We start from the raw sequence: 17511 nt of genomic DNA on the forward strand, positions 1-17511 counted from the left end.
ATATAGGGTCTCTTACACATTTATTTATGAACCTCTCTCATATATTCTGACAGCAGCAATTGGCAGGCACTAACTCATCTGTGCTGGAGTATTAGATCAAACCATCCTTTTGATTAAAAATACTCCCACAATCTTCCAAGAAAAGAGTATGTTTCAGAAGTTTTGGACAGTTTTTGAGTCAGATCAGTGATCGTTTTGAAACATGTCCAAATCGATCCCACAGGGCTGTGTGTGACACTCAAAAAACACAAATCAGTCAAGATGAGTCAACAAGGAGGTGAAATGTTACCTTTCTGAGAGAAAGGACCATTTTTTCTCCCACAGCATTGCTTTATCGTCACACGAGTTGTGTGACACATGTGCAGGTCCTTCGTTGTGTTCTTGCTGTAAGCAGCTACCTTGTTGAGCTGAAGTTATGGCAGATCGCTTTCTACTTAAATGGATTTGTTTCTTCTTCAGTAAAATTTTGGTGATCAGAATTTATCTCGAGCTTTTCCCAGCCACTTTCATGATACAATTTAAAAACTGCATTTCCAGGAAACAAAGTTAGGACCCTAAAAAAGAGCAGAAGTGCTTTAGCTTTTTTCATGTCAATGGACACAATACTCAGGAAGAAAGCCTGGCGTTTGTGTGAGGTTGTCCCTATAAACGTGCCAAGATTTTAAGACCCTTTGAGCTTGAGGCCCAAGAAGAATGTAGTGATCACCTCCGTGGCAGGAATGGGATGGGGACATCACAAAACAAAGAGGGACAGTTGTTTTGATGAAGCCGGCTAGGTGTGGGCCTCTGATTTAATGATGTCGAGACGTTTTTTTTTTTTTGCTGTCACAGCTGGATGGAGGGGGGTGCTACTGGTTCTAGTGAGTCACAGACCACGGATGCCCTTCAATATCTACAATGCACAGGACGGCCCCACATGAAAGAACTGAAAGAACTAGCCATCCTCGAACGCCAGTAGTGCCGAGGTTGAGAAACCCTGCTTTAATCCTACAGCAACTCTGCGAGGCCAGTAGGATTATTACCAGTATTTCCATTGGTCAGTACAAGGAATCTGGATTTACAAGAATTTTAAATAACCTGCTAGTATGTGGAAGAGGCAGGAACCACCTCCTGGTATTTGGTCTCAGCCCCCGAGTTTGCCCCGTGATCAATGAGAAGAGGATTACACTCAGGTTCAAACACCAGTTTTAGCCCTAACTTTTGGGAGCCCTAGTGGCGGCTTGAATCTGCCCAAGCCTGGCAGTTTCCTCTGCCCAGTTTTCTCATATTTACCTGCCTGGTGCTTTGTCTTCTGTGTCCTTGGGCCCTAAAACCATCGTAAGCATTTGCACGTGTAGAGGATGCTCTGTCTCTCCCATCACACAGTCTTCAGCGCCGTGGGTCAGGAGGGCTCACGGGGGTGGGCTGCGCCCCGCCCCGCTGTCTGCGTCCCTGCTTCTGGGTGGTCAGGGGGAGCTGTGTGCAGAGCACCGCCAACCTCTGCCCTTCCCGGCACAGACGGGTCCTTTGTGACGGCACAGGTTGCTGGTGATGTTTTCCAGGTAGGAATTTGGGAACGTGGCTCGTGCATACCCGGCAGGTGGTTTGGAGGCGACCAGCCAACTCGCACATCATCTCTCGAGGACAGCTCAAGGTGCACTGTAAAGATAGGAACGTACCGAATTCCGAGGGTTGAGGCTCTGCCCGAGGCGGCATAGCCCGTGAGTGGAACAGCCAGGCCTTCCTAAGAGGGAAATGATTCCTCTCGTATGGTTGAATGGCTGAGTGAGTGGTTTGTTCAGCCCCAAATCAAAACTGCTGTGTCTGCAGCGAGGGTTGGGTGCCAGGCTGGGTGAGGGTTTCAACTGGGGATGGAAGCTGGGGTTTGAGGGGGAGTTGGGATGCATCAAAGGGCAGGTGCCAAGGGGGGCTCCTTCATCTCACGGCTGTACCGCTGGAGGCTCACAGCCCAGCCTCAACACGTGTTCTCATCAGTAATCACTGTGACCTCCCGTTGGACCACCTCCTGCTGCATCAGCTGGGCCACTCACTCTCCCTTGAACATAATCTAAATATTCCCACTCCTCTACCTTTTTATTTTTTTAAAGAATAATTATAGTAGTTTTTATTGTACTATTCATATATGCTTATTATAGACCATTTAGATAATACTGGAAAACTAGAAGGCACAAAATAAATCATCCATGGGTTCACCACCAGGAAGCAATCACTCAATATTTATTATTTATATTATTTTATATATTTTATATTTTATAAAATATATATTTTATAAAATATAAAATATATATTTTATTATATTATTTTATTTTATATAAATATATTAATATATATTATATATTAATATATTATATTATATATTATATATATTAATATATTATATATATTATAAATATATATTTTATTATATATATAATTTATATATATATTATATATTATATTTTATAAAATATAAATATAAAATTTTATATTTTATATATTATAAATATAGTATATTTATATTATATTTTTATATTATATTTTATTATATATTATTTTATATTATTTTATATTATTATTTATTTTTGACGTACCACCTCTACCCTTTCCTGGAAAGCCTTCCCACTTCCACTCGGCCTCCATCTTGAGCCCTCCTCAAAGGAGCTCAGAAGAGATGCTGCCCCCATAAGGCCTCCTGCCTGTCCCAGCCAGTGTGGACGGGTCCCCCCGTGTGAACCTGCTTCCCTCCCGTGATGCTTCTCGTACCCTGACCTGGAGCTCTGCTTGGGTTCGAGCGTGGGTGTGTCTGACCCTCTGGATTAGATTGTCAGCCCATGCTCCTTAAAGGGGGCTGTGTGGACGTGTGCGAAATGCTTACGCTGGCTCCCGGCCCACCGTGGATGCTCTAGAAATAGAAGTGGCCTATGTCTGTTTCTCCTCCTTGAGGGAAGGGGGTCCTTTTTTGGTATTTCTTTGAGGTGATCACAGTAGATGGCACCTAACAGGTAGTTAATAAATACACATAAATCAATAACTTAAAATTCAGAGTTCAGCCTGGACAGGATTTGGGAGCCTGAGCTGGTGGCCACATGCAGCACGTATGTGGGGACACCCGCCAAGTCCAAGGGAAACGGGAACGGAATTAGTGGGAAGTCTCTCCCCTCCGCGTCTTTTTTTCCCACACACAACATGTAAACCTGGTAGTAAGTGACCATCTCACAGAGTTCAGATTTTTTCGGAATTTCAGGTAGGGCCAGAAATAAGCACTTTGAGCCACAGAAAGGAGCATGACCGTTGCTGTACTCAGACCTTTTAAAGGTTCAGTAGCATCCTGCATTCTCAGTGTGGGACGCTGGGGATTACCCCTCTGGTCTTTTTGGTTTTCAGAGCCCTCACCTGGGAAATAAGCGTTTGTTCTGGAGGGCTGGTCCTGTCCCTCCCAGCCCTAACACCCTGTGGTTCTGTGATGTGTGGCACGACTTTTCACATGTGACAGCGATGTAATGGCTTCCAAAGTACTTTGTGACTCTGCCTAACCTTTACCCAAGCATCATTATGGTGCCTCTTTAAGGATATGAATGAGGTGGACTTGGGCAGGATTTTAAATTATTCTTTATCTGTTTCAAGGGAAGAATCTCTGTTTCTTTGATGGAGGTCTTCTTGTAGGGAAAATTACATGTCTTCATAGACTAGGATGGGACCTTTTGTAAGTTCTGCTTTAGTAACTAGTTTGATAATAAAGACACCTTCTGTACATTTTTCCAGAATAAAATATATTTGTACTGTTTTCCATTCAAGGGAGTCTAGTAACTGTTAAGTCAATAGAACTTTACAATTTGGTAGTTTTATACACAAGAAGGTCAAATGGCTTAAAACTCAAGGCCTGTCTTAGTTTTTTTCGGTTTGAAAACCAAAATCACACATCAGCAAACCAGTCTTTCCTTTGGGACTTTTAAATCACTAAAGTATATACAAGTATCTTTCCTGCAGTTTCATTCACTTGTCCCTCACACTCCTAAGAGCTTGCATTCCATTATAAAAATGGAATTTCCTTGGGTAGTTTTAACTGTTGTTAACATTTTTCATATCATTAAATTATTTGCACACAAAGTTCTAGAATTCAACCTCTTTATCACTCACACAGCTGCGTTCTAGTACACTCTCTAACTGTAGCCTGATAAATGGTTCAGAGCAATTATTTTCATGTCCCAAAGTTTGCGTAAGTCAATTATGTTACATTTTGATAGAAGCAAGTTCCAGTGACAGTGGAGAAGTTGGCACATTTGGTCTGTCACCACCCCTTTGTGTTTTGGTTTTGATTTCTTCTTCTTCTTGCTGCTTCTTTCTCCTCCAAGCGCCAACTCCCTAGCTCATTGTGTCTCTACTGGAGAATTCTCTGATAGATGCTGACACACTCAGCGGCCTTCAGGGGACAGCAGGTGACCTGAGTGAGGGGCCCTGGGAAGGGGCCTCAGCCTTGGGGACTATATGAGGAGCAGAGCAGTGCGCTTGTCATGTAAAGGCATCAGAATTCAGAATTAAACAAACAAACAAACATAGTGCCTAACAATTAAACAAATTTCCTGGTAGAATTCAACCCGCCACGTGCCAGCTTGTAACTGGTTTAGCTTGTTAAAGTGTTCTCCTTGTCATGAATATTAAGCTTAAATTTTGAAGAATAGAAAACTTGCAGAAGTTGAAAGAATGAATCTTTTATGTCAGTGCATGAGGAAGTATTTCTGAACAGGGTATGGGAGACCCGGGGGGGTAGAGGGGGAATATATGCCTATCATTTTATATTATTTGGCCTATTAGCTGTCACTAATAGCTGATATCTATACAGAGGAATAACTCCAACTAATTAACATGGCTTTCAGCATGCTTGACAATCTGTCTCTTTAGATCCAGCGTTTGTGCTTGAAAAAGGAGAGAAAGCAAGCTCATATCTGCCTGCTACTTTCATTAAATAATTTGCCAGTATTATTTACCAAACAGGCCAAGTGTACGAAACCTCACTGAGGAATCCTAGTTGCAGAGGCGTCTGAAGGTAGATTTTGGCATCTCTGGCCCAGTCAGTCACCTCATTAAACGGGCAGTGATTTGCAGCCTGAACCCTTGGTCTCCCGTGTGGAGTTCAATCCCATAGCAACGATGATTGCTGAGCTCTGCGACCCAGTGTGAACCGTGGCCAGGCGGGCGCAGAGCTCAGCAAATGTGGGACTAGGCTGAACTTGAGAGGATCAAGGTCATTACCAAAGTGGAGTCAGCCTTTGTTGTTGGTGAGAAATAAGGCGCATCTCAAAGCAGGGCATATTCCACGCAGGAACACAGGGAGTGGTGTTTGTGATTCTGAGAATACCTCTCTAGTGCAAAGGCAGCCTCCAACTAAACTAGTTGAAATGCTGAATTACAGAGTTTTAGGAAAGAAAAGTGTACTTCTCCTTTCAAATACCATTTTCAATAAGTTGCCAGGAAATCCACAGGGAAACATATGTCTCCAGGGTGCTCTTTTGCCACTCCTCTGTCATACATACATGAACTTGCAGTTCACTCAGCAAATAAACATTCATTCCTTCCGTTCATTCAGCAAACAGCCGTTGAGCGTTCCCCGTGTGCCAGGCGTCTGACGAGGCTGTGAGGCCTCGGGGATAAAGAGCACAGTCCCTGTGGCCTGGAGCTCGGGCTCCAGCAGGAGAGACAGGTTCACCTCCCAGCCGTTATTTCTGAGTGCCTGATGAGTGCCAGGCGTGGGGCGGTCTAGGTGCTTGGAATGCATCAGGGAAGAGGACAGACGAAGATCCTTGTGCCCTCCCCAGGTGGATATTTGGTGCCCTACCTTGATTTTGCACTGGAGCCTGTGTGTGTGTGGTAGACAGTGCCGGGGAAGCTTGGACCGGTTCGGAAGCTTGGACCTGGTGGAACCGGCGGTCAACTAGCAGTGGCCTGGTGGAAGCATGGTGTGTTCATTCCTAGGGCTGCTGTAATAATGACCACATATCTGGTGGCTTTAGACAACAGAAATTTATTTTCTCACAAGTTCTAGAGGCCAGAAGTGCACCAGCAGGGCGTCACTGTTGCCATACGCTCTCCATAGGCAATAGGGGAGACCCCCATTCCCTGCCTCTTCCAGCCTCTGGTGCTGCCGGCGTTCCTTGGCTTGTGGCTGCATCACTCTCATCTCTGCTTCCATCTTCACATCAGCTTCTCCTCCGTGTGTCTGTTTCAGATCTTCCTCCGTGTCCCTCCATGTCTTATAAGGATACATATAATGGCATTTATACCTAGATAACGCAGGACAAAATCCTCATCTCAAAATCCTTAACTTTACCACATCGTTTGCCACCTAAGGTGATATGCACAGGTTCTGGGGTTAGGGCGTGGACATATCTTTTTGTGGCCACCCTCCAAACCACTGCAAGTGTTTGGGCAGAGAGAACAGCCCCTACTGAGGCCCTGAATTGAGAAGGAGATGGGGTGGTATGTTTGGTGGACCAAAAGGTGACCGGAAAGGTTTGATCCTGCAGGTGAGGGAGCAAGTGGTAAGGGATGCAGTTGAAAAAGCAGAGACACAGTTTATCCTGAAGAATAAGCAGAGGATTCGAAAGACTTTAGGAAGAGTAGAAACAGGTTGAATTTGTGTTATAAGGAGATCGTTCTGGCAGCTCTTTGGAGAATACAGTGATGGTGGTGCGGGGTGGGAGCAACCTTAGGAAGGACGTCAGGAGGCCGCCGTCGCTGCCCCGGTGGAGGTCACGGTGCCTTAGCGTGGGCGTGGGCGTGAGCGTGGGCGGGGTGGGGGAGAGGATGGGTGTCGGAATGTTTGGGAGGCAGACTGGTCGGGAGAAGGAGGCTCCATGCGGGGTGGTCGGGGTTACGGTTAGAGGCGCCCAGGACGCCCAGGGGCGTGAGAGCAGCTGTGTGGGTGGCAGCCTGTGGCCGAGGAGCACGTTTTGGGGGATGACCCTGAGTCCAGCTTTGCATGTGGACGTGTGGCCGGGGCTCCTGAAGGGCATCCGGGTGAGCGAGGGAAATAGAGGGGGTGCTCAGAGTTGGATGTCATTGACCCCGTAGAGATGGACAAGTTTGCCCAAGAGAAAGCAAGAAGAGGGCAGGGCGGCCCAGTGGAGTTGCAGGGGCAATTCCACCCAACCCGCCTGCCCCCAGAGGAAGGGGAGCCAGCACGGGAGACACAGGCAGGAGAAAAACATGGCCAGGGCCGGGGCAGGGACACCAGGAGAGCAGAGCAAGGAAGAGGGAGGGAGAGACGCCTGGGTTCAAGCTTCTCAGACGCCGACCAGGAGCTCTCGGCGCTGCCTGTTCCGTTCCCACAGCAGGTGTGCGATGCTGGGCTGATGTTACGCCGTTTCTAAAAATGGGAAAACCACTCTTCCATGACCTGGCTCAAGGGGTGACCTTATTTTTTTTTTATTGAAATATGGTTGATTTACAATGTTTCAGGTGTACAGCAAAGTGATTCAGTTTTATACACACACACACACACACACACATATTCTTTTTAAGATTATCTTCCATTTTAGACTATCACAAGATATTGAATATAGTTCCCTGTGCTATACAGTAGGTGGGGGACCTTATTTATTGTTCGGTGGCAAAGCCGTGTCTTCTAGTTCTCAGTGCGGTGTTTTTTTCCCACTGCACCAAGCTGCCTCTTAAGAAAACAGCTGATCTTTTTCTTACATTTTGTATCTATGTCATAGGAGATGATGGATGTTCACTCCACTTATTGTGATTCATTATGCTGTACATCTTTTTTATCTTTTTTGTTTTTTTGGTGCACCGTGCAGCTTGCAGGATCTTAGTTCCCCTACCAGGGATCGAACCTGGGACTCAGGAATTCCCACTGTTTTACTGAGATATAATTGATACACCACTGTGTAAGTTTAAGATGTACAGCATAGGGAATTCCCTGGTGATCCAGTGGTTAGGGCTCCACGCTTTCACTTCTGAGGGCCGGTTCAATCCCTGGTGAGGGAATTAAAATCCCACAAGCCGTGTGGCACGGCCAAAAAAAAAAAAAAAAAAAGAACCTGGAAGAAAAAAAAGATACAGAAAATATAGCTTATTAATCGAATAAAAAGACATTAATAAGTGAGTTTCACCTGACTGGTTTGGAAGACCACCTTATTGTCCTGCTTATGTTTATGAAAAAAATGGTATTCACTTTACATCCATTAAAAAAAAAAAGAACACAGCTGAAGATCCTGAGTCAGCGTTACTACAGGCTAAACTGACAAATTTATGCCCTCATTGAGTGAGGTGAACTTAAGGTACAAGAAAATACTCTGCCATTGCAGTCCGGTCTCCTTGGATTGTCTACTCTTTGAGTTAAACCTTTTTGTTATTTATTTTATGATCCTTCTAGATCTCCAGCAGTCCTTGCATCTGTGATACAGGAGGACCCTGGAGGCACCAGCTCTTTAGCTGCGCATTGATTCCCGTTTGAGGGTTTAACTGATGTTATAGTGCCACCTAGGGGCTGAGTGGTTGAATTACAGTCAAGTGTTAAAAAAGCAGAGGGGTGCTGCCGAAGGCTGCTTTGTTGATTTTTTTTTTTTTTTTTTTTTTTTTGCGGTACGCGGGCCTCTCACTGTTGTGGCCTCTCCCGTTGCGGAGGCTCCGGACGCGCAGGCTCAGCGGCCACGGCTCACAGGCCCAGCCGCTCTGCGGCATATGGGATCTTCGCGGACCGTGGCACGAACCCGTGTCCCCTGCATTGGCAGGCGGACTCTCAACCACTGCGCCACCAGGGAAGCCCTCTTTGTTGATTTTAATAATAAAAGGCCATGAGTATATGTTTAGAATTTATACTGTGTAAGGCAGTAGCCAAGGTGCTGAGGTGGTAATAAAAATTTACACAGATTCCTGGCCTCAAAAATCTTACTGGACGACATCACCCCAAGCAGATATTAAAGTAACGTGCACAAAACAATAATGGAAAATAGGTGCTGAGCCTATTTAGGTATTATGTTAATTGTCTGAGGGTGGGCATGAGAGTTTGTACCAGAGTGAGATTAATAAGGACTGGGGTGAAAAGGGAAGCATGACTCTGCTTCCCCCAGGTGGCAGCCAAGTGGCCTTGGGTCACTTGCTTCATCTCTCTGAGGCTCAACTTCCTCATTTCAGAATGAAAAAGTAGATACAGGATGACTTTTTGCTTTAAGGGTGTAAAGATTCCATGAGAAGAATGCATAGTGCTGTGTCAGTGCCCAGAATGGAGTAAGTGCTCAGTGAAGGGCACGCTAACATCGTCATCATCATTTTCATCATTGCTCTCATCATAGTTTTGGTTGGAGGAAGGTTGAATTTGAGCTACCGATGGACAAAGGCTGCTATTGCCTCAGGCAAACAGAAGGCGCAAGTGTAATTGGAGCAGAGGGTGTAGGTGTGGACACACAGGGACTAGGGTTGGCTGGGGTGGAGGAAGGTAGACTGTGCTCATTGCAGGTGTTGATGGAAGCAATAACACAGCAAAGGGAAGGCTGAAGGTCAGTTGACAGTTACATGTGGAAATGGGGAGGAGACTGGAGTTAGAGAAGCTGGGGAGGCAGGTGCTTGCGCCCGCACCTGAGATGACCAGACCACGACCCAGGGTCTCCACGTGGGATGAAAGAAAGACCGACACCTGAGATTTAATTCAAAGAAAGATGTGATAGGCTTGGTCTTGGGACAGAATGGATAAGGAGGGAAAGGGGGATCACCAAAGCTGACAGCTGCGTGGGGAGTTTAAATGATGGAAGGAACCAAGTTGCCGTCTGCTGAGTCAGGGAAGAAAAAGGCAGGGAAACTAGTCTGGGATGAGCTCACCTCTGAGATGATGAGTGTAAATTTACAGGGAAGAAGATTCAAGAAAGTTTCTAGAAAACAGAGATAGAGGATGGGACTAGAAAACTAGATTTGAGAACCACAAAAATGGAGGTCTTTAGCTCATTTGATGAATACTATTGTTTCCCCCCCAAAAATAACTTCATAAGAGAAAATAAAATACATCAAGATAAAATTTTTAAAATGTTTACAAATAAGATAAGGCTGGAAGCAGTTGAAATGTCATGGTAGGCAGAGCGTGAGTGTGGTTTAGTGCAGGGACCCTCCATGGTGCCAGGATGATGCCGTGGAAGGAGGTGAGGTTTGGAGAGAAACTGACTGATCCAGGTATGAACTCAAGCTCACTAGGCACCTCAGTCTGAGTAAGCTATACCCCCCTAGGCTTTCCTCATTTCTACAGGGATAAAAATCTCAGTGTTGCTGGTTGGATTAAGTGAGGAAAGGTATGGACACTGGGAGGCGCATAACCAAGCTTAATAAAGAAATACCTTCCCCTTCCTGCGACGCTTTTGATGATCAATGTCATGATCTTATTGACCAAGGGTAATTTGGAAATTCATGTGTAACTAGTATAATAAAAGCATCTTTCTTACTCATTTGTTCGTTCATTCATTCATTCATTTATACTTCCTTGCACTGATTCTCTGGTTAAAAAATAGGAAGAAGTAGTTGCACAAAAAGTGTGTTTGTACGTGTCATGGTATATCTGTAGCTACTTCTCTCAATCCTCATACTGCTAAAATGACAAAGGATTTCTTAGATTTTTGTCATTCCCCATAGGGTTTGGGCCCTGGAGGCAAGCAGATCTGTGGCAGCCCAAAAGGCTCTTGTGGAGATTTGCGTTTTAAAAATGTACATATCCTCATATCTGTTGGTCTCGTCTACCAAGTGTTGTGAAATAAAAATAGTTTGATCTTAGCCCAGCTCCAGAAACGTGCCTGACACAGACGATTAACAAGGCAGAATCCTAAAGGAATGTTCCGGCTTCAGAGAGCCAGGTGTAGGATTCCATGTCCACTCCGATTGCCTCCATCCTTTATTTGTACAGCTGGCCCAAGAGGCCAGTGCGCCTGTAGCCACAGTGGGGAGGCGCGTGTAACAGGTCTGATGACACGGTGTCAGCCTGGCCTTTGGGTAGAAGACGATGGCCTGGTGGCTTCCCATGGCATGCCAGAGCTTCCTCAGCTGTCAAGCCGATTGGCATTTCTGGATTTAGTGAATCCGTTTTCTGACTTCATTGTCTCTCACAGAAAGTCGGAAACCACAGAGGCAATTCCATGCAAAAAAAAAAAAAAGAAATTCAGAGATCCCACATCTGGAAGCCAGCCATTCCCCTGGGCATTTTTTTCTTTTTGCTACAGTGACTTCAGTGCAGTGGTCCATTGCCTATCGTGGGTGGAGGGTGCATGGGTAGGAGTGGACTATTTCTTTAAAATTTTTTATTTTAAAGATGCAAAATTCCTGTGATTATTTAATGATTCTGTAGTTATAGAAATGTCTTTTCTGGGCTTGTTATTTATGCCCCCTTCATCCCGAAGTTAATTCTGGTGTAGTCTGATAAATTAGTAAGCTCAACTATTTACTTTTAAACATCGTCTTTTTTTCTTTTACTGACTCCTTCTTTTACATGAAATAACTTAATGAAAGTGGAATTGTTCTCTCCATCACTGTGGATAAATTATTTACTCAAATTGGGTGAACTAACATGACTATTTCAAAGATTGGTGTTTGGGAAGTTTCTGTGAACAGCTTTCTGACAGATTTAATACTGTTATACAAGGTTTAGAGTATTTTTTACATTTATCCTATAATAAAATACCTATTAAGAGGAAAAAACAGCACTGCATAGAGAACAAACCACAGTCTGCCCCGTATAAAAGTAGGCATTTAGTGCTTTCTGTTAGTTTTTTCACTTTTCAAGGTAGGGATTGTGTTTGCCATTTAGCATGGTTGACAAGAAGATGGAGGACACCTGTGTCATAGCTCAACAGCAATAGACACCAGACATTACTGTGTTCAAGGCCACTTGGCTCTGCTCGCCCCAGCGTGGAATCATCTCAGATCTGCATAGCTGTTCTCAGCCAGACTTCCAGGGATGTCAGTTTAGAGACAGGATAAAGCAGATCCTTTTCCTCCTTTACAGTCTTCCTTTGTGTTGGGTGGGTGGGTCTGACATTATTTTATTATTTATTATTTTATTAAGTATTTATTAAGATTTTAATTATTTTTATTAATTATTATATTTTAAATTATTTTATTTTTTAAGATTAATTATTTTATTAAGATTTTATTAACGTTATTTTATTAAGTATTTATTGTTCTCTGCCTGTCTTAACATCGTGGCCTTGGGCACCTAGACTCTGTCTTCCAGGAGCTCACGGTCCGGTGGATGTAGGCCTGGGAACTTACAGACAAAGAGGTGATCACAGGAGCCAGTGAGAAGTGTTATTATAGAGGCGGCTTGGAGAGGCATTTAATTCTGAAGGGTTTGGGGCCAGGGCAGGAGATCACTGGAGTCTTTCCGGGGCGGGGGGAGGCGGGGATTGAGAGGTGACATGGAAGGCATGGGAGGGACACTTCAGGGATAAGACAACGAAGTCTGTGAAAGGCAAGGATGTCGGTGTGACCGATCAGGGCTGGGGAGGAGGGGGAAGGGAGGGAGGAAGAATTTAATAATGCAAATTACCATCCCTCGTCTTACTTCTGTTGGTGAGTGTTTTAGATGGCGCTTTCTCAAACCAGGACACATTTCTATGTTGAATGGAGTATTTTTTTTTTTTTTTTTTTTTGCGGTAGGCGGGCCTCTCACTGTTGTGGCCTCTCCCGTTGCGGAGCACAGGGAGTCAACTCCCTTGAATGGAGTTTTATCATTCTTGCCCCTGTGCTTAATATTTCCACTCCTTTTTGTTTTCTCCCCAAAGTTTCATTAGCTCCCTGGATCCGGCATCACGTGTCTAAAATGAAATACATTAAAGAGAATTATAGCCAGTGAATTGGCTGTCCACTCTGTTACCCTTTATGTTCAAACATGCCTTTTGTTGTTTTTAAATAATACGTTATTGTGAAGTACAGCATTCACAAAAGATAACTTAGGAGTTTGTGTGAATTATATGTAAGACACAAAAATAATTTCCATACTTAATGAAAAAGCAGTTATTTCCTGAGCCTTTAATTTAGGAAAAATGGGAGCTCTTCACTTATGGTAATTAATCTAAACCAAGTAAGATTAATTAAAACAGGTAGAAAAGGTCAGCTGAATTCATTATTTATTCTTACTTCTAGATTGTAGTTTAAAAATTGTATAATACCTAGAGAAAAGTAAGATGCCCTGAGAGTGCCCCCCGGATGGTTTGTGCCCATAGAATTGACTTTATATATTATTGTTGTCTTTTCTGTAACACATATATATACATTTAAGCTTCCTTGAAAATGCTGAGCTTTTAGTATTTTTATGGATACTCAAGAAATAGTAGCTATTATAATGATGATGAAAAAGCATGAGGAGAAGGGAAAGTACAAATAAAGTATGATTTTGATTTATAAAATTTAGGCAGATGTTAAAGTTTGTCGGTAATGTTAGCAAGGTCAATGACTTAATGATGAAAGAAATCGTAATTAATCTTTATTATAAAAGTCACATTTGCTGTTGGTAAGATGCTCACAAAACAGACTTTATCATTGCCCTGGTTTGCATTTCTCACTCTTGAGATGTGGTAACGTGCCATTTCTTGTATATCCGTCTAGAAATGTTCGTTTACAAACATATATGTTAAGAAAATGTATGTCCATTTGTTTCTCTATCGGTGGGATCATACGATACACGGCTTTTTTCCCCCACTTAACAATGAACTATTTATAATAACAATCATGTATAATAACGATAGCTAGCATTACTATGCAGGCACTATGCTAAACACCTTACATGCATTGTTCTTTTTATGTCCACAAGCCACTGACAGATAAAGAAGCTGAGGAACAGAGGGGTTAAGAAACGTGCCCAAGGTCCCACAGCTAGTAAGTGTGGGCCTGGGCTTCACGCACAGGCGCTGACTGCAGAGCCTGGAGCTCAGTCATTCTGTTTCTTCTTCATGAGTATCACAAGGCTGTTCTATATCCATCCAGAGAGACCTACTTCATCTTTCAGTGTCTGGGCCCTGTGCATTTCCCTGAGGCCTATTACTTCAGTGCTCCTGTTTTGGGGGGGAGTTAAGGGGGGGTCTCCAGCTGCCAGTCTCTTCATCTCTTTGTCTGTGGGCTTTCTCAAAGCCCCAGGAGCAGACACTTCCCACCCACCGTCAGTGGCCCTCCACCAGTGAGGTAAACACCCTAACTCCCTTACTCCGGGCCGGATAACTCTGAGGTGTGTATTCTACCTTGACACCCAGAGTTTCCGCTCTGGGTTAAGCTCCAGTAACCCACGGTGGTAACTGGCTTGATAGCACAGCCTTATGGGCTGCCTTTCCTTCTCTGTGTCACATCCCTGCTCCTTCATCCCGTCTCCTTCTTACCATGTCTCCTTTATTCTCAATTAAACCGTTTGCATTGATGCCGTGTCCTAATTTGCTTCTGGGGCACCCAGGCTAAGACAGCCTGTGCGGTATTTCATTGTATGAAGATACCATAATTTATTCAATCAGTTTCATTTGGGATTTTTATGGGATTTCCAGTTTTCCTTGATATTACCAAAGATGATGTGGGGAATATTCTTGCATTATTGTCCTTAGACCAGGACAAGCAGGGCTCCTGACCCCAGGCCCCGCCTCAGGCAGGGCCTCACTGGGGACCAGGACCGATGGGTCCCAGCATCTGTTTCTTCCCTTTAAGGTTGTTAAAACTCAAGACGGTTTAGGTGGTACAAACAAATTTTATTTAACACCTCATGAAGTGGGCAGCCTCTGTTCCCAAGGATCCGGAGAACTGCAAAATGGGGAGAAATCAAGAAGCCTTTATAGGATAAAGAATAAGGAACAAGGAAGAGAAAAAGAGAAATGAATAAGGAACAAGGAAGTACGCGTAGAGCCCGAAGTTGGCTTGGCGTCTGGCAATTAGCTGCCTGGATGGATTCCATTTCTGTTTATGAGGAGCGTTTACAGGGGCACAGAAGTTACATAAGTTTGCTGAAGTGGCACCCAGGCAGCAGTGGCGCCATCTTGGGCTTAAAAGTAGTTTCAACAGGATGCTCTCTGACCCTTTATCCAGTGGGAGTTGACCGCATGAGGAGCTCTGGGGTTCATGCTCTTGGGCTGGGCTGGGGCCCCATGGCCAGGCCCTGGTATCCAGAGGGTGGCCGCCTGATAGGACAGCCTCCCTTGCCCGCTTGTGGGATTTTGTTCTTCGTTCATGGAATTCCTGAGATTGGGTCACCAGAATGACACTGATACACTGATTTCAGGTGACTCAAATTTTTATGTACGTGGGATTCTCCAAAACATATTTTTCCCTGGGCCCCATACACCCGAAGGATAGCCCTACATTCTTATACAGGGTCCCGTGCATGGTTAGAGTTGAGCACTAAGGTTGAAATTGCCCAGAGGTTTAAAAGTTCTAAGCAGATGTCTCCTGAAATCCACTCAGCTTTTCTCTCCACATATCAAGACTTACTTGCTCTCTGAATGCAGTTATCCGTGTTGTTTGGGTCGGGAAAGGGGATATTAAATGATTTTTTCTTAAATCTTTGGAAAATTTTTAAAAAGCATAAAATAATTGCAGGTGACAGCCTGACTTCAGATGAATACAGAGTGTTTTCAAACTGTAGTGAAATAAAGCATGGATTTTGACATGTGTTAAGACAACACAGCTGGACACATTAGCCACCACAGGGCATGGTGTCATGTGACCAGATCACCCTGCATCCGCCAAAGCCTTGTTATAAACGTCTCATTATAAAGCTTCTCTTTATTTAATCTAAGAGTATTATCTTAAGAATGCAAAAGCGAGTTATTTAAAAAAACATACGAATCTGAGATACCTTCTGCTCACATCAAATTATAGACAGAGATTGAATGCTGAGGCTAGAAGTATCATTTAGAAACCCTGATTTTAGATAGAGAGAGATTGAATGCTGAGGCTAGAAGTATCATTTAGAAACCCTGATTTTAGATTCTTAAATTCATTTGAAGAGCCTCATTGTTCCCATGAGTTGATTATTTCATAAAAAGTAAACAAGTTTGAATGTGTAAAATCAATCTGTATGTCATAAAGATTACATTTGATAGAATAGCTTTTTGCAGCATTCAAAAATCACTTTCCTGATCATACAGGGCCCTCGTAGCGTGTGTCTGGAGCGGATGGGTGGTCAGGCTGGACCACTAAGCCTGTGAGCATAGTCACTGCCACGTCTGTCCCTCATTCATTCATTCATTCCTGAGCCAAAGGCCACGGTAGATGGTAGATGGAAGACTTAACTGGTGAGCAGATATCCCTGCCCTTATGGTGCTAGTGTCTAGTCGGAGAGCAGACAACAAACTAATGGGCAAATACATAATTTAAAAACTGTGAAATGCTAAGATGCTAAGAAGGAAGTGGACAGGATACCCTGAGGGAGACTAATGGGGGTGAGGATGAATTGGAGATCCTGCTTCACTGGTGGCAGTTTAGGAGAGATCCCCGTTATGTGCAGATCTAGAGAGAATGCTCGCACCGAGGCCCGAAGACAGAAAAGAGCAGCGTGGCTGGGTCTTAGTGAGTGTGGGGCGGGCACAGCATGGGGTGCAAGGGAATCTGGGGCCACACCCTGTAAGGCCTGGAAGGGAGGAGCACGAGGTTTATTCTACATGTAGTGGGAAGACAATGAAAGTTTAAAAAGCAGAGCCATGCCATGATCTGATTTCTGTTTTTTTTGTTTTTTTAATAAATTTATTTGTGGCTGCATTGGGTCTTAGCTGCTGTGCACGGGCTTTCTCTAGTTGAGTTGCTGTGCGTGGGCATCTCGTTGCGGTGGCCTCTCCTGTTGTAGAGCACCAGCTCCAGGCATGCGGGCTCAGTAGTTGTGGCTCACGGGCCCAGTTGCTCCGCGGCATGTGGGATCTTCCCGGACCAGGGCATGAACCCGTGTCCCCTGCATTGGCAGGCAGACTCTTAACCACTGTATCACCAGGGAAGTCCCTCTGATTTCTGTTTTAATGTCACTTGAAGAGAGGCAGGGAGGAGGGTTAGAGGAAGGTGGAAAGCCATTTGGGAGCCTGGAACACCGGTCTCACTGATGCTGACCTGCAGGGTCACAGCAAGGCAGACAGTGAGGTGGGTGAGTTTCAGACCCATTTCGGGAGTGAAATGCTAGGAATCGATCATGGGTTAAATGTAGGTGTGGCAGAAAGAGGAATATCGAGGATGAATCCCAGGATTCTGGGGCTGGATTCTGGGTAGATAGAGACAGTGGATGGAGAATCAAATTTGGGGGTAAAATCAAAAGTTCCATTTTGGATTTTTTTAAGCTGAAGGTACCATCGTATTCAAGGAGATGTCAAAGAGGCAGCTAGATACGATCATCCGGAAGTTAGAGAAACTGATGCTGAGACATACCAACCTTCCTACTCCTAGAAAGAGCCGTGAGACTCCCTGTCGTAACTGAACATTCATTCACTGCAACAGTGCATCTAAATGCAGTGGAGAACAGGCTTAAAGGGAGCAAGGAGTTCCTCATCTTTGTCCCAGAGATGTTCCCACTGTGGGTTTAGGGGGAGAACTGAGTTC

General features: G+C 44.4%; 1 protein-coding gene across 1 annotated transcript in view; it reads left to right on the forward strand.

Moving 5' to 3' along the window:
- The window catches only part of COL4A4 (collagen type IV alpha 4 chain), a 121036-nt gene that overhangs the window by 12387 nt on the left and 91138 nt on the right, over positions 1-17511 (forward strand). The gene's annotated exons all lie outside the window — the stretch shown is intronic.

This window comes from Globicephala melas, chromosome 7 (assembly GCF_963455315.2).
Source record: "Globicephala melas chromosome 7, mGloMel1.2, whole genome shotgun sequence".
In the NCBI taxonomy this organism is placed as follows: Eukaryota; Metazoa; Chordata; class Mammalia; order Artiodactyla; family Delphinidae; genus Globicephala; species Globicephala melas.